Here is an 18,750-nt window from a genome sequence, read left to right on the forward strand (position 1 = left end):
CGTTGTCTTATTTTTGACTAATGAGCTCAAGTATGATCATTAAACTACTCTAAACAGGTTGACCACTCAAATCCCATTTTCAAATTCCCGACTTTTTTCCAGACTTTTCCAGAATGCTAAAAAATACGCATTTCTTATCTAAAGAATGATTGTTTTCAAACAAAAAACTTTCTATAAGAAAAGTCAATATTAACCACACAAAAAAAAATTAAATGAATTTCAAAATAAACCGAATATAGGCATTTTTTGTAAATACAGAAACTAAACAACAATTTAAAAAAAAAAACTTCAAAGATGGAATTTATTTATTATGATTCAGAGTAGAAACACAAACAATTAGTCTTTGAAAAAAATATCGAAAGTTCAACAATACATATAACTTCCATGTTATTTTTTAAATTGGTAAAAGTATAGTTTTTGATACTTCGTTTCATCTGGAAATGACAAAAAGTCAAAGATAACTGAACTTAAAATTTCGTTCCTATTTTTTTTAAATCTTCATCATCATTTTAAATCGAAGAATGATTAAAAGATAATTGCTGATATTATTTATTCAAAGGATTTATAAAAATGTCAAGGAATTTATATTTTTTTTTTGCCAAGTTCCCTTTTTAATTTTGTAATTTTTGATATTGTTTTTTTAATCAATGTTAATTTATCTCGTGGTCAGTATTTAACTGTTTTTTTTTTTCAATTTTTATGTTTTACCACTTATTTTGAGCAAAATGTTTGAAGAGACAAATTTTTTTAACAGTTTTGCAATAACTCTAAACTTTTTGGATTTTTTGCAATTTCAAAATTTTCTTTATGTTTTCAAAACGTAAAAAATGTTTTTCAATTTTGGATTTTATTCGATATTTAAGTTTTCCGAAAACTGAAAATCGAGCATTATGTATAGTAGGTAATTTACCCATAGTCTCAAAAAAAGTTTAAAGGCAACACTTGAAAAAAAAAATATAATTGCTTAATGAATTTAGTTGAACAATTAAAAATATTTACCAAAAAAAACCATTGCAAAACTCAAGTTGGAATCTGTTTTCAAATATTAAATCTTTGTGACAAAATGAAATAGAATCATAACTCTAAGCTGGAAATTAGGCTCTATTTTTATATTAGTTTTTCATTAACTTAACCTCTTGTTTGATAAACAAAAATTAATTGAGATCATATGATTCATGAAAAATATTATGAAGATCTGTGTCAAAGACTCCAATATTATTTAGGATTTTGAAGGTCTTAAACAGCTTTTCCATACTCAAATATATTAAAATAGTGAAAAGAACCTTAAATTTAAAGTTAGTTACTAAAGCAGAATTGAACGAATTTCAATTTGAAAATTACACAAAATATTACAAAATTATTCAAGAGTTAAAAAATAATTTTCAAACAAGTATGCTTAGAATTCCCGACTTTTCCCGACTTTTTGACAAAAAATCATAAATTCCCGACTTTTTCCCGATTTTTGGCGGATTTTGGCAAATTCCCGACTTTTTCCCGACTTTCCCGACTTGAGTGGCCACCCTGTCTAAAGTAATTAAGAATATCCAAAATGATAGTGGATAAATGGTGATTAAACATTGAGAAAATGCATTTATAGTAATTTTTAAGGCAAATTGTCGCAGAATTTGAATTTAATGGTAAAAGGTTTGAGGGTTTGAAATTTACAAAAAAAAGTGTCACGTAATTTATGAATGGTCTCATAGTGAGGTGAATCTCCCTAAAATTTGATTCAATTTACTAAATTGAAAATGAGCTCAGAATAAAATTGTTTGAAATCTGACATTAACTTCATAAGTTCAATTTTGGGTAAGATCAGTATTGAAGAATAATAAGTTAATATCACAATTTTCATGAACAGTGTTGCCAGTTATTTTTTATAGTTAAAATAGTGATTGAAATGTGGGGGAAAAAAAATTAAGCTTAATTTGACAGTTGGCGCTGGATTACCAGTGTTGCCAATTTTCGTTTCGAAATAATTATCTCCATCGAAAAATCACCCAATTTTCAATTACCCTCACGGGAGGCCACAATCACCGCGAGGGCTCATTGCAAATTTCGACCACAATCGCTCAATTTATGAATCGAATCAGGCAACCGGCTCATTCAACCGGTGATCGTTGGCGAATTTTCAATTAGTACCGGGTGCACCAGACTCCGACTAAATTAGCCACAGCTCGGGCTCCAATTTAATTGATATTAATGAAATTCCAACCAGCCAGGTTCGAAGGAACGGTAGCGCGGCTGAAAATTCGACGGCAATCGCTCACCACGTCTGGCAGCACTTCTTCTTCGTCTTTTATTTCGTTTTTTTTTCATTTTTTTGTCGTGTTTTAAGATGTTGTCTTCCTCTTCTTCGGCCACCACTTTTACGCTGCCTAGTTTTACTTCCCCTTAAGCTTAGCCAACCATTTGATCGATCGCAGGGTGTGTATTTGCGTATCATTGAGGCGTTCGGCGACTTTCCCGAGATTAATTAACATCTTCGTCTTGTTCAAATCTTCCCCGCGCAAACCTTTTCAAAGCCGTTCAATTAGCGGAATTAAATCGCGATCGCTTTCCGTTTGTTTTACTGCCAGCGCCCATATTTCACACGACTGCAGCAGACACTTACGTCAATTTGCGACGTGAAGAAGCTGGCAACACTGCCGCGCGATCAAGAAGAAGAAAGAGTTTCACTAATTGTATGCGCGCGATGCGCGGTGGTGGTCAATGGAACCACAGGCTAAGCGTCGTCGTCGTTGAATCGTGGATTGTTTCTTTTTTCGGAGAGACTTTCTTCTTGTTTGATTAGGCGTAAATGTCTTGTCCATGTACGGAGTTGAGGCGAGTTGAGTGTTGTTTGTTCAATGGGGTTTGTCCCGTCCCTTACGTTTCTCCTCCCGGGCAGTACTTCCGCGTACGAGCTGGAACAAGGCAAGGAATTCCTTTTTAAAATGTTTTGAAGCGATTGAAAATCGTTTATTGGTGAAGTGCTGATGATTGTACTTGGATTTGAAGTGGTGAAATTAGTGACGAGTGTTGAAAAAAGTGATTGTTTTTAAGAATATAAAATTTCTTTAGTCGTTTTCATTCCATCTCAAAATTAATATTTGATTTAAAAAAAAACTGGCATCACTGCATTTGATCTTTGTTTTGATTTACCTTCTGTCAAATTACACGCTTCTAGATTGTTATTGTTATAATAAAAATTGGGTACACGCCCAATCGAATCGGATCGTAAACGTCATTCGCTCTAAAACTTGCTCTCAAAGCATCTTCCCCAGCTCTCAGTAGGCTGTAAACAAATGAAGCACACTTTGGTTCCACTTTTGACAGATCAAGCTCGCTCGCTCGTTCCAGCTGGATCACCTCGATCGCTTTGATTACACATAATTGTGTGAGAAAAAGTCCATCTGCCGGCAAAAGAAAGATGAATGATCCAAACCCAATCTGGTCGTCTTCGTCACATTAAGGCCGCTCTCGATTCGCCCAGCAGTTCTATTAACGACCGCCAGATGGGACTAATAACGTTTGCATCGCTTCGCGATGGCCGCCACTGCCAATTTTGACGTTTGTGCAAAAATTTGGAGCGTTGCAGATTGCAAACGCAATTGCATTCTGCCATCCTTAAAGAAAGAGTACTGCGATTGCAAATGGCGGCGGTCGCTGCCAATGCTACAGTTTCGCAAAAACAAAAACATTGTGCGAAAGTGTTTGTTTGTGAAATGCGAGAAGCCGCCGCCTGCGGCGGCGATGTCCGAAAATTGAAAAGTAATTTCATTCTGCTGACCACTCGAGCGCAAATGGGAAAAAGGTAAACAAACACAAACACAATATAGTGCGTGCGATTATGACAGCTAGGGGTTGCGTTTTGAAGGGCCTTTCGCGTTAATTTGACGCAACGATTTTGGTGATCACAGCAGGCGCGAGAATTTTGGAGTAATTCAAACGGGATGATGTCACGTGATTGTTTTGATTGTTTAATTGGCTTTGTTTACAAAGAGGGGGCGCTCCCTAATTGTTTACATAAGCTGTGCTCATCTGCGGTGGCAGTCAGCTTTGTTTTGGTCAATCAAGCGTTACGTCAGGGTTAATGGTGGTTGTTTTTGATTGACAAAGCAATTTGAGAGTTTGAAGTTGTGTTTGTTTGTTTTTTTTTTTTGATAGCATTGACAAGTTATTTGACGTTTGGAAAATATTGCTGAATGATCAATTTGAAGCAAAACAATGTCAATTGACCTTAGATAAAGTGTAAACAAACAGAAGGGTACTTCTGATTTTGAGTTTACATTAGGATGGGCTGTTTTACACAACAAAACAAAATTTGTTAAATATTGTTAATCTTTTTGTGAAATTAAAATTGACTTAAGGGTCCACTACAAATACAGTCATGCCCCGGTTTTGCACGCCTCGGTTTTGCACTGCCCCGGTTTTGAGCTTATGACATTTTGGCTATATGGGAGACATTGGCTTTATTCGTAAGAAAAATTATGCAAACATCAAAATATTATAGTGTTTTGGAATCGGGATGATGTCAGCTATCCATTGAAATTATTATTTAATGAAAAATTTCACAAAAATACGTATTTTCCCTGTATTTTGAAAATACAATGTTTCTCGAAAAAATACTCAAAATAATTGTCATTGCAATATGAGTATCAAATGACTGAAATTTTTTCATACATTTCGAATGTAAAATATTTTTTTTAAACACTCAAAATTTTCACAAAATTACGTATTTTCGAAAAAAAAACACTAAAAATTTCAGTTTTTACAATATGGGTATCAAATGATTGGGATTTTTTTATACATTTCGAATGTAATGACAACATATTTTGAAAACACTCAAAATTTTCACAAAACTACGTATTTTTGAAAAAAAAAATACTCAAAATTTCAGTGTTTACAACATGGGTATCAAACGATCAGGACTTTTTCATACATTTCGAATGTAATAACAACTTTTTTTAAATACTCAAAATTTTCTCAAAACTACGAACTTTCGAAAAAATACTCCAATTTTCAGTTTAGTGCAATATGGGTATCAAACGATCGGCATTTTTTCATACATTTCGAATGTGATAACAGCATATTTTGAAAACACTCAAAATTTTTACAAAACTACGATTTTTCCAAAAAAAATCTCAAAATTTCTGTTTTTACAATATGGGTATCAAACGATCAAGATTTTTCAAGCATTTCGAATGTAATAACAATATTTTTTGAAAATACTCAAAATTTTCACAAAACTACGTATTTTCGAAAAAATACTCGAAATTTCCGTTTTAACAATATGGGTATCGATCGATTGAGATTTTTCATACATTTCGAATAAAATAACAGTTTTTTCAAATACTTTAAAAAAAATTGAGGATTTTTTTTTTCAAAAATATGAAGCATAGTGAAAATTTGGAGTATTTTCTCGAATTTGCGTTATAATTTTTTAAATGTGTAAAAAATTCAGATCGTTTTTCGAAAAAACGTAGTTTTTTGAAAACTTTGAGTATTTAAAAAAATATTGTTATTACATTCGAAATGTATGGAAAAAACCTGATCGTTTGATATCCATATTGTAAAAACTGAAATTTTAAGTCTTTCTTCGAAAATACGTAGTTTTGTGAAAATTTTGAGTGTTTTCAAAATGTGTTGTTATAACATTCAAAATGTATATTAAAAAATCCCGATCGTTTGATACCCATATTGTAAAAACTGAAATTTTGAGTATTTTTTTCGAAAAAACGTAGATTTGTGAAAGTTTTGAGTGTTTTCAAAATGTGTTGTTATTACATTCGAAATGTATGAAAAAATCCCGATCGTTTGATACCCATATGGTAAAAACTGAAATATAGAGTATTTTTTCAAAACTACGTTGTTTTTTGAAAATTTTGAGTATTTTCAAAAAAAAATTGTTATTATATTCGAAATGCATGAAAAAATCCCGATCGTTTGATACCCATATTGTAAAAAACGGAAATTTGGAGTATTTTTTTTCGAAAATACGTTGTTTTGTGAAAATTTTCAGTATTTCCAAAAAATGTTCTTATTACATTCGAAATGTATGAAAAAATCCTGATCGTTTCATACCCATATTGTAAAAACTGAAATTTCAAGAATTTTTTTTTTCGAAAATACGTAGTTTTGTAAAAAAATTGAGCATTTTCAAAAACAAGATCGAAATGAATGAAAAAAATCTGATCATATTTTTTTTATATGACAATTCAATGTCTTAAAAAAGACGAAAAGGAAGTACATTTTTTAATTTTTTTTAAGTACATAAGAAGTTAACGGTCCATTGAAGTCAAATATTCGAGTTTTTGATGCATTTAAGGAGAATAAATTTGAACACATTTTTACATGAATAATTTAAGCTAACGATTTAATTTAAATATATATTCTTCTAATACAAGTGGAGTTAAGGGTCCACTGCAAATATTGTGTCTTCGGGTTAAGAGTCTACTTCAGATTAAAATTAATTTTGAAAAAAAAATTGATTTTAAACATTATTTTTTTAGCCGTTAAATATTTGTATTTTTGTATTTTTATAACACTTGATTAAACAATTAAAATAAATGTAAGTTATTATCTCTGCAAAATAGGGTTAAGGGACCACTGCACAAAGTGAGATTTAGGATATTGAAAATGTTAAGGGTCAACTACAGAATAATAATATAATTTATTTTTAAGTTTTGGTGACATAAAGTGAATAATTAATCTCTTGGCAATTTAATTTTTATCGACAAAAAAAAAGTAGTTAATTATTTATTTTTTTTTTAAACAAATTATGTTTTTTTTAAATAAAAACTTTAGAAATATTCAAATCATTTTCAACACTTTTACGATGAATAATTCTGTTAACAAAAAAAAAACTTGTATACGATAAAACCTCAGTGTATTCTGTCATTAAAAAAAATAGTTAAAGGTGCACTGCAAATATTGAGTTTTCGGTTTAAGGGTCCACTTCAAATAAACACGATTTTTTAAAGTAAGTTTATCAAGCAACTTAATCGAAGTTTGCACCTAGGTTTTCACATTGTGTAACAAAGCCAACATATTTAAAGAAAGGGAAAAATGATAGTGGAGTTAAGGGTGCACTGCAGTCAATATATTTATATTTTTAATATCAGAGTTATTAAAAATCAGTCGATCTTTGAAAAATGTAGTTTGAGTAATAAAATATTATGTTTTTTCTTCAAACTAATGAAGTTAAAGTTCCACTGAAGTTGAATATTAGAGTTTTTATAATTAGTTTTTGATTCATTCAAGTTGGATAAATTTAAACACATTTTTCATAAATAATTCTATTTAAAAGATTTCGTTAGGAAATATTAGTAAATTATGATTATGAAAAATTTAGTTAAGTGCCCACTGCAAATATTGTTTTTTTTTATTAAGGGTCCACTTCACATAAATATGAATTTAAAAATATGAACAATTTATTCGTAATTTTTTTATGCTTGGAATAAATGACACTGTCTAACATTGCCAACAAGCACAAAAAATGGAGAAAATGGAGTTAAAGATCCACTTCAGTCTAAAATTAAAAATTAAGTTTTTGACGAAAAACTGATTAAAAAATCCAAAAAATATGTTTTAAATTAGTTCAAACTTGAAACCGAAATTCCAATTAGTTGCAAATTTGAATTTGTAATTTCGAAAAAGTCTCCCAAGACGAAATCGAGAGCAACGACAACAACTAGAAAGGTTCCCCGCGCGAAAATCCCGGGCGCCACCTGGCGTCAGCGCGGAGGAAATCAAAGAGGGCGCCTCAACTCAAACCCAGTAGTGGAAAACAATCAAGAATCGAGGGCGAGAGTCTTATGCTGCGCGGTGGGTCTCTCTTACAGCCACTTTGATGTGTTTTTTTCGCTTCTTCTTTTTCGTTTCGAGGTGAATTAAGAGCAGCATCAACATCAGAAATGAAGCCAAAGAGACGAAAAGTGCGGATAGTAAAAGTAGAAGAAGGGTAGAAAACAAAGTCGCAGAAGGTAGTTGAAAAAAAAGTGAAACAAGTGAACTGTGGAATGAATCACTTGGGTGGTGATGAGGTCTGTTTTTTGTTTTCGAGCAAGAGAATGTGCGAAACGTTAAAAGTTAGTCTTCCGCAGCCACAAATCAAGCAGATCTTGCGAGTGGCGGCGGCGAGGTCAAGTGAGCTCGGTCCGGAATATACTACCCAAAGTAGCCTCCAAAAGCAACCACAGACAGAGGAGTCATGTAAGCTGGCGTTTGTTGCAGGCAAATGTCAGAGCGGTTGATTTACATTTAGTGCTGCCAGATTTGATCAACCATAGCCTAGAGAGTATGGGAATGGTGGTTTAGATTAGTGCAACGGAAATGAAAAGTGTTGCATTGTATAGCTCAAAAAGTACATTTTTTTAGAATTAAATTAAAATTAACGTCATTTAAATACGAATATTGCGTAGTCCTACATCAATTAAAAATTCTGCTGATATTGAAAACCTTTATATACAGCTACTTTAGAAATTTGAAATAAAATACAAACCATCATAAGCCAGCATTTCAATGTAAGATATCGACCCTTCTATTACGGACTTCAACATCTAAGTTCTTCGACAAAATGAAAAGTCACTTTGAAGTGAAGTGATTTAACGGTAAGTGGCGTAATCGAAGGCGTTATGGTAAGTACAAAAACTGTCAATCTGTCAAACTGTCAATCTGTCAAACTGTCAATCTGTCAAAACTGTCAATGTACACTCTTATTCAAAATCACTAGGATTTTGTCCAAACTGAAATTACTCAGCAAAACTTGTTCGGTTTTGACAAAAAAAATTGTGATTTTGAAAGTGCCATGTAGAGAAATTGTTTCAAAAACCTCCAACACGGAAATGAAACAACTTCCACTGCCCTCCCACCTAATCTACAATCAGCGTGTAAGCAACCGTACCACTTTTTTTTTTTGCTCTTCCCCCATAATTTCGCTGCAATTGTTCGCAGGGGGGACAATTCGCTTAGCTACTCCGCCCCCTCCTCCTTTGGCAGTGTTGCCAGCGCCCGATCCGTCACTAATCAAGTGATTATACACAGTGTGCACACACACGCTTATCCGGAAGGGCGCAGAGAACCGCTAATTCTTGATTTAGATTCTTTTTTTTTCTCACACATGGTGGTGGTGACATGACAAACCAGGGGCTTGGACAATTTGCGCCCAAGAACGGGATTTCTTCTTTGAAAAGCGCAGCTCTAGATTGGATTGGTGGTCACACGATATTAGCGATTAGCGCAGAAGAGGAGGGAGATGTTCTGTCAACGGGTTGATCTAGGAATGGGGCAATAATTAGCGAGGCTAATTATTTTACCGCGCGTGAGTACATCCGCGTTGACGTGAGGGAATGGAGCTGGAGATGGGTTCGACATAGAGGAAGATCGCTGGAAATTGCTGTCGCTAATTATGATGGGGGAACTTTGGTCACATCCTTGCTAAAATTATCATCGTAAAATTGAAAAATAAGTCTGAATGGCAAAGCATAGTTTGGAATGAGTTAATTTTTTTTTTCAAATTAAAGCAATATTTTAAGAAACTCTTTATTAAAGTTATTTTAACCAATTTAAAGTTAAATCTGATTTTAAAATAAAATTTACAAAGAAATCAAAAATTTCAAAAATATGGCTTTGTAAATCGGACAAAAAAATGCATTTTTAAATATTTTACTTCCTGTCAAAACCCTGTTCTGTCAAAATTATTGGTCAAATATGATACATTGAAAAGCAAATTTGAAGAAACTTTTCGGATATTCTCTGGAATTAAATCTGAGGTGATCATCACCGATAAAAAAAATAATTATTTATCAAAAATTTAAAATAAAACAATTCAATTAAACAAGTGTTTCAAAAGTATTTTACACGAGTCCAGTTGTTTTGCAATTATTATTTTTCAAAATATCTTGCTAACGACGAACAAAAATTTCGTAAAAAACCCTACAACATATTTCAAGCAAATGTAGGAATAACATTTTGGAATGAATAAAAAAACAAAAATGAAATTTCTGTCATACCTTATCAAAATGACTAGAAAAATCAATAAAGAAATAAAATTTACAGTCTTTCAAATATCGCTGAAAATTGCTTTTAATGTTATTTTCATTTGGCTTTAATTAGGCATAATTTTGTACAATAATTTCTGATTTTCTGATATTGTAGACACCAATACAGCAAAGTTGAAAATTATAATGAGGATAAAATATTCACACGCAAAAAAAAACATTTTTTATTTCCTTTTTGCCTTTCTTTCTGAAGACAAGTATTAGATCTGTCTACAGATCTGTTTTCACAAAGATTAAAATTCTAAAAACCCGTAATTTGTTTTTTTAATGTGTTCCCGTGGACCAAAAAAGACCAAATTTCTCAACCACGGAGCAGTATAGAATATTTAGGGTGGCCGCTCAAAGTTAGGACATCGGAAAAATCGGGAAAAACCTGGGATTCACCCAAAAACCGCAAAAAAAAGTTCTGGAAAAAATTGTGATCATTGTTTCGGTAAGAAATGCCTTCCATTGGAGGGTCTGGAAAAGTCGTGAAAAAAAATTGGGAATTCTAAAATGGGATTTGAGTAGCCACCCTGATAATTTATTTTTGAAAAAAAAATGCGACTGGAAAGTTATTCACATTTCTTTCAACCAGACCAGGTAAAAGTTTTTTTTTCAATGAATATTTATATTTAACTGGGCTGTTGAAGTTCGAAGTTCGAAAGTTCGAAAGTTCGAATTTTGGTCAAATATCTTGAAAAAAAAAATCGCATTTGAATAAATTAAATTTGGTCAAATATCTTCAAAAATTCCTTTTTGAAATATCGGAAAAAAATCTAAATTTGGTGAAATATCTTTAAAAATGCCACCTTGAGACAGCTAAAAAAAATTAAATTTGGTCAAATATCTTGAAAAATACCTATTTGAAATATCGAAAACATCGTAATTTGGTCAAATATCTTGAAAAATACCTACTAAAAACATAAAAAAAATCAAATTTGGTCAAATATCTTGAAAAAAATCGCATTTGCAACAGCGAAAAGCAAAATTTCAATTTGTTCATAATTGAAAAATAATACCTATTCAAAACAGCGAAAAAAAATCTAAATTTTGTCAAATATCTTGAAAAATACCTTTTTGAAATATCGAAAAAAATCTAAATTTGGTAAAATATCTTTAGAAATACCTCCTTGAAACAGCTAAAAAAATTAAATTTGGGGTCAAATATCTAAAAAAAATCCTTTTTGAAATATCGGAAAAAATCTAAATTTGGTAAAATATCTTTAAAAAGTACCTCCTTGAAACAGCTAAAAAAATAAATTTGGTCAAATATCTTTAAAAAATACCTATTTGAAACATCGAAAAAAATCGTAATTTGGTCAAATATCTTGAAAAATAGCTATTAAAAACATAAAAAAAAATCAAATTTGGTCAAATACCTTGAAAAAACTCGCACTTGAAACAGCGAAAAGCAAAATTTCAATTTGTTCATAAATGAAAAATAATACCTATTCAAAACAGCGAAAAGAAAACGAAATTTTGTCAAATATCTTGAAAAAATACCTATTTGAAACATCGAAACAATCAAAATTTTGTCAAATAGTTTGAAAAATACCTATTAAAAACACCATGAAAATACATCGAAATTTGGTCAAATATCATCAAAAAATCTATTGAAAACATTGAACAAATTCGAAATTTGGTCAAATATCTTGAAAAATACCTAAATAGGTATTTTTCAAAATATTTTACCAAATTTCGATATTGAAAACTTAAAAGAATTCGAAATTTGGCCAAATATCTTGAAAAATATCTATTCGAAATAGCAAAAAAAAACAAAATTCAAAAACATTGAAAAAAAAAATTAAATTTGTAAAAAAAATAAACTACCTATTTGAAATACCTATTAAAAACAAAAAAAACGAAATTTGGTCAAATATCATAGAAAATACCTATTCAAAACAACGAAAAACTGAATTTTATCAAATATCGACAAAAAGTAAATCTGGTCAATTATCTTAAAATATATATTTTTATATGTCGAAAAAAAACGAAATTTGGTCAATTATCTTGAAAAAATACCTATTTGAAACATCGAAACAATCAAAAGTTTGTCAAATAGTTTGAAAAATACCTATTTGAAACCACCAAATACCAAATTCAGATAACTTTTAAGTACACAGTAAAACAATTGTGTAAATTTGGAAGGTTTAATTTTGGAAAGTTGAATATTTCCTCCTTTATGATGTAATTTTACCTCAATTAAGACTGAAAAAGCGACATTACAGCAGAAAAGTGATAAAATTACACATTTTCAGAGGTAAAATTACACATTTTTTTTGACATAATATTATATTACCATGATTTTTTCTGTGTAGCTTTTGAAAATTTCAGTATAATTTAACCTTTAAAAGCCCAATTTTTTTTCGAAAATTTTTATTTTTCCCGTGTTCAGGAGGTAATTTTGAGCAACTTTTGTTCTACGAAAAAAATTACATCTCTTGTTTTATGTTTTTCTTGTTTCATTTTTAGTATTTTAATATGCATTTATCTTGTTTAGTTTATGTTTGTTTTGGGTAGTATTTGGCCTACTCTACCACCTCCTGTTTTTACAGTCACTTTTTCAATTTTTTGCTTGTTTTTCACATTTAAATTGTAAAAAAAATGCACAGAGGCATAGTCTGGGACACTAGAAAAATTACTCCATACTTCTTTTATACTTAAAATATAGGAAATGTTAAAAAAAAACACAACTCAAGTGTCCCCAAAAAAAAAAAAAACATTTTTAAAAACATTGGCAAAGTTACATAAAGCAAGTAAAACTTCCAACCCATAAATTTTCTAAAAATTCAATACACAGTAAAAAATCGTGTAAATTTGGAAGGTTTTATTTAAGAAAGTTGAATATTTCCTTCTTATGATGTAATTTTACCTCAATTTAGACTGAATGATAAAATTACACATTTTCAGAGGTAAAATTACACATTTTTTCTGACATAAAAGATGTACCCCTTCCCAGATGTAATATTACCATGATTTTTTTCTGTGTAGTTCTTCTTTCCAATGCTTTTAAAAGATCAAAAATTGGTTAAAGATCAAAAATTGGTTAAAGATCAAAAATTGGTCTAAAGGCGGGGTTGGGTTGTAAAGGGTTAAAACAGCACTCAGTAAATTGGAATAACAGTGCTGTTTGACAGGTTTATTTATTTAAATATACAAATAAAATAATGCAAGTCATTGACTTTCTATTACAAATTATGATGACCTGCGTTGTCAAATTTGGAAAATGCCAAATGGAAAACTATTTGTACAATTTAGCTCAAAGCAACTTCTCGTTACCGTCCCCAAGGTCTATAGACCACACTACCTTGTCTTCCAGGAAGATTCCCCCGTGATATGATGTGGTCTAATGACGCTCGCTAGATGAAGTTATAACAAGTACTCAGTACTCAGTCGGAGGCATCATGGCTAAAGGTTAGGGAGGATGGTCGTTTCTTACGTTCCATCGCAAAAGTAAGTTATCCCAGGAATGGCGTCGTGTCCACCAAGACGACGACGTGTAGGGTCGCGGCCACATTCCAGATGGTATGGCCCATCTTCGCTGGGGGAGATTACCCATAATTAAGGCACCGACCAACGGATGTAATGATACGTATCGTAGTCGAACGAGCAAAAAAAAGGGTTTTGTTGTTGTTGACGGTGGATGAATCTCGTAAATCCGATGGACCCTTGGAGAACGGCCCCCCCTCGCACGATAACGAGTTGAAAATGTTGTGTTTTGATAGGCGTATTATGATTGAGAGAGCGGGGAGAGCTCACTAGAATATAGGTTAAGGGTAATCGTAAAATCAAACGAGTAAAAAAAATAACGTGTAGCTAAACGTCAAACCAACTGTCAACCGTACACTCCTAAGAGAATGTTTAAAATGTCATAAAAATTCAATCTTCTAGAAGTCAATTCTTCAGACCTGAGGAGGTCCGCAACCCAACTCGATCTTCGGTAATTACCAAAGTACCGGAATTTGCGCGATCTTCTGGTTCTGATCGCCGAACCTCCCGGGCTAGTGCCGCTGAACAGCAGAACATTGCGCCAGCTGAACCAGTTTCCCCATCGTGGTTCGATCCACGGTCGATATGTTGCGGACTCTCCTCCACATTCCAGCGGGCAACATATGCGAGATTTAGTCTATGTGCAAGGTAGCAAATGGCAGGAAAAAAAGGAAGGAAGCCCGGCCGCAGCTGCTACTCTATCATTAAAAAAAACGAGCATATTAAACCGATCCCGCGAGCGCACACCCAAAGACTTACCGCTTCTTGAGCTTCGGCGCGGAGAGGCCTTGATTCAAGTGCCCGTGTTCGGCTGCAAGTGCTCCAGGAAATCTTCCCGTTGTGTTGTGTTTCAGCTTCGCGATCGCTTCCTTCCAGGCTTCAAACAACTGTTACGCGCTCAAGGTTTCTGAAGTTCTTCTCTCTGTTCATGCACCGAAGAACTCTATCGCGAAAACTAGACGCAGTAGGTCACGATCAGGTTGTTGTTGTTGTCCCAGAAGGTTCCAGCTTCCTCTGCCTTACACTCTGATTGTTGCTTCCTCACAAGATGTGTTCACGAATCGGTTTCTTTCTTCTCCAAAGCCGTAACTTTTGACATTAAGGTGACCCCAACAGCTCGTTCAACACGGGTGGCCTCCAACGGCAGTAGGCGACGAACTCCGCTCTCACCTTCTTCCGTTATCGCCTTACGTACAAGTGTCACACCACACGACACACGCGATACACGACAAAGGAAAACATCCCAAAAAAAAAACCTCAAAAATCTCTCAGTCCATTCCCGTCTTTGACACTCTACACACAAAGCAGGCCCTGAGAGAGAGGCCACCACAAGGTTTCACATTCACCAAACCAAAACAAATCCAAATTAGGGATCGTTGCCGCAGTCGCGGCCACCTTCGATCGGGGGGCTTGACATTCACCACACAACCAGCACACTATCACAAACCGCGCGCACACACGTTCGTACGAACCAAGAAGGGATTTTATAACGGTAACCGAAATCAGCTGAGCGCTCCGCGCAGAGAGAGAGAGCAGCAGCAGACGCAAACAGGTGCGCTCACGTGCACCGTTCGGACTCGACTGTGGCGGCCGGAACGTGGTGAGAGCGGTTGAGACCCCCCTCGCGTGGTGATGGTCGACGATCGGTTGAGGGAAGGGAACGAACCGTGACCGCGCGCGGTTTGGTTGCTGAGTTGAGGGAGATCTCCCGCGAATGGCAGGTTCTTTGGAGAGAAGCGTTGAGGTTAGAGAGAAGCTAGGAGAGAAGAGAGAGCGAATCGGGCAGTGGGTGCAGATCGGCTGAGTTTTAGACATAAAATTCAGAATCTAAATAAATCTATCGAGAAATTAAAAGTGCACATGGAGTTAAACTTTCTGTCAAGCTTTTGTGAAGTTTACTATGAGAGTTGCGAAAGTTTATTTTCATGTCAGCGGCTCACATCTCTCTTTTAATTTCTCGATTGATGCATGATTCAATCGAGACTTGATACTTACAAGTAATTATAATAATTGTTTAGTCTGTGATTAACAGAGCAGCGAGTCAGACGTGCGTCCCTCCAACACCAAAAAAGTGCTAAGAGCAACCTTACCAGCGTGAGTATTAGGCCGGTTTTAGGGTTTTGTAACGCGTGTTAGTAACTTTGCTCCCACACCGGTCGTTGCTAAATGGGTTGCTAAACTAAAACGTAACGCGTCGGTTGGGAGCGAGTTACCAAATCTAGCAACGCGCTAGCAACGCAACTAAAACTTGGAACTGTCAAAGTTCAAAACAAAGCTTGTTCAGTTTTTATGTTCGAATGTTGTACATGTGTTTTTTTTTTCGTCTTTTGTCGGTCGAAGTGACCAATCCGCGCAAAAATTAAGAAGGGGTGGATTGCGGCAATAGAAAATCCGGTATGTATCGTGAAAAATGGCCTGGATTCCGGGCAGCATCATCTCATGCGCAGGGAACTCCTTCCGGATGATGTTTGCTGGTTTCGTAACCATGCGGAACGAGTTCCCTGCGCAAGAGGGAGGATGCTGTTTGGACTTCCGATAGTCAGAGCCGGCAAACACATCCGGAAAGAGTTCCCTTTACATCAGGGAGGATGCTTCTTGGCTTTCTGAAAGTTTTTGCTGGTTCCTACATAAGGTATTGGGGTCCTTTTCGACCCCAAACTTTAAAAAATCGTCATAAATCCAGTTTTTGACCGATTCCGGTTCTTTTGGTCACAAATGAAAGCTTAAGATGTCCCCTTTTCGAAACTGACATAGAAAACCGGATTTGGACACAGGTGGCCACGGAATCGGCTACAACCGAAAAAGACCTTTTGAGACCCCAACTTTGACGACCTGTATCTCCGGCAAATTTCAACCAATCAGGATGCTCCGGGTTGCATTAAACAGGTATTTACCTGTACTTTGACCACAAATATTAATGTCAGGGCCAGGTGACCTACCGGTTCCGGAAATCCGGAACATCCGAAAAGTTCATGTTTTAATGTTTTACACATATATGTGATACACATACTCACAATGGTTGAAATTGATCCATAAAACTTACTAAAAATACAATACACGATTGCCAGAACCACTCTGGAGTGTTAGTGGCCACTTCCGGGTATCCTGGAACCGGTTCCCGTGTACCTGATGAACGGCCAACTTGACTTTTTTGGTGAAAACCCATCATGTTGCACTTCAAACTCCATGAAATTGAAAGATGTGTCCATCTTTGGTAATGCCGCTATTAGCTGAGCCATCCTGGCCAATCTGGAACCGGTTACCGGTGGCCCCTTGGGGACACTTCCGGAATATGAGAGAAATCCTATCATCCGACATATCGAACTTCATGAAATTGATAGATATGTCAATCTACGGTCATGCCGTTGTTCACTGACCCATTCTGGCCATTTTGGAACCGGTTCCCGGTGGCCCCTTGGGGATACTTCCAGAATATGAGAGAAACACTATCATCTATCATATCAAACTTCATGAAATTGATAGATATGTCAATAAACATCGAAATGTCAAACTTTATGAAATTGAAAGATATGTCAATTTACGGTCATGCCGTTGTTCGCTGACCTATTCCGGCCATTCTGTAACCGGTTACCGGTGGCCCCTTGGGTACACTCCTGGAATATGAAAGTAACCCCACCATCCGACATATCAAACTTCATGAAATTGAAAGATTTGTCAATCTACGGTCTTGCCGATGTTCGCTGACCCATTTTGGCCAATCCTGAACCGGTTACCAGTGACCCCTTTGGGACAATCCCGGAATATGAGAGAAATCCTATCATCCGACATATCAAACTTCATGAAATTGAAGGATGCAGGCACCTAGCTAGGGGGGTGGGCTTCGGGCACCCCCCCCCCCTGAAATTTTTTTGGAATACATATGGGAGAGAGGGAAGAAGAACAAAAAAAGAAGAAAATTTCATGTTCAAGCCCCCCCCCCCCGGACCAAAATTCTGGCTACACTTCTGGAAAGATGTGTCAATCTACGGTCATGCCTTTGTACGTTTATTCATTCTGGCAATTCTGGAACTAATTCCCGGTGGCCTCTTGGGGACGCTTCCAGAATATGAGAGAAACCCTATCATCCGATGTATCAAACTTCATGAAATTCATAGATATTTCAACCAACGGTCAGCGATCAATTGCATAACCGTAGATTAAGGTAGTTTTCAATTTCATGAAGTTTGATATGTCGGATTATAGGATTTCTCTCATATTCCGGAAGTGTCCCCAAGGGGCCACCGGTAACCGGTTCCAGATTGGCCAGAATGGGTTAGCAAACATCGGCATGAACGTAGATTTACATATCTTTCAATTCCATAAAGTTTAATATCCAACATGACAACGTTTCATAAAAATAATCAAGTTGGCCATTTTTCTGGTATCCGTTTCCATGTTAACTGGCCATTTGGCCAATAAGCATGGTGATTCTGGAAGGCGTCTTCTGTTTTTTTAGTATATTTTTTGTTTCAATAAAAAAATATAATTGAAAATGGTGAAAGCTTTTATGTTTTCTTAAAAAAAATGATGTCGAATCATTTTCATGAAACTGCCATACACAATAGTTCAGCAACCACCGGTAAGGTTGCCGGGTAGTAATTTGCTAACCCAATTTAGCAACGACCGGTGTGGGACCGGGTGACTAAACTAAAATAGAAGCGTTACGGGTTAATAAAATAGCAACAATTTCCGCAACGCACCGGTAATGATGCTCTAAAAAATGGAAAAAAGGCGGTCCTCACCAGCAGGATCGGCAGATTTGAAGAAGCTAAAGAATGCCGAAGCGCTACCTACAGCCAGGCAGTTTGAGCAAGGACGCTCAAAATTTGTCTGGAAACCAGTTTGCTACCCTCCCTGTGGACGTGAGCGAGAAGAAAGAATTTGAACGACGGGAAAAGTTGCCACCCATTTTTGTGAAAACATCGTCATCGGATTCGGTGCGAAAGTGGCAGACCGGGTTTATCAAATCTGGTGCTTTACGAGCTTCCATTCGCTTGTGTGCTGATGGACTCAAAATTCTGCTACCTGGCAGAAAGGATTACATCTACGTTTGGGATTTCCTGAACAACACAAAGATTAAATACTACAGCCATGACGATCCAGGTAAACGCCCCATGAAACAAGTCCTCCGAGGCCTGTACGACATGGATGCGAGTGTGTTGAAAGAAGAGCTAAAAACTCTTAAGTTGAACGTAATCGAAGTCTTCAAGATGACGAGACACAACAAGGACATCAAGAA

At 35.1% G+C, this 18,750-nt stretch overlaps 1 protein-coding gene across 2 annotated transcripts in view; it reads right to left on the reverse strand.

Annotated features, from left to right (window-relative positions):
- Positions 1 to 15,087, reverse strand: part of LOC119771170 — a 105,524-nt gene extending 90,437 nt beyond the window's left edge. For both annotated transcript variants that reach the window (XM_038266661.1, XM_038266660.1), the window contains exon 1: positions 14,271 to 15,087. The gene's annotated coding sequence lies outside the window, so the exon portion shown is untranslated. The remainder of the gene's footprint in view (positions 1 to 14,270) is intronic.
- Positions 15,088 to 18,750: the final 3,663 nt, after the last annotated feature.

This window comes from Culex quinquefasciatus, chromosome 1 (genome assembly GCF_015732765.1).
Source record: "Culex quinquefasciatus strain JHB chromosome 1, VPISU_Cqui_1.0_pri_paternal, whole genome shotgun sequence".
NCBI lineage: Eukaryota > Metazoa > Arthropoda > Insecta > Diptera > Culicidae > Culex > Culex quinquefasciatus.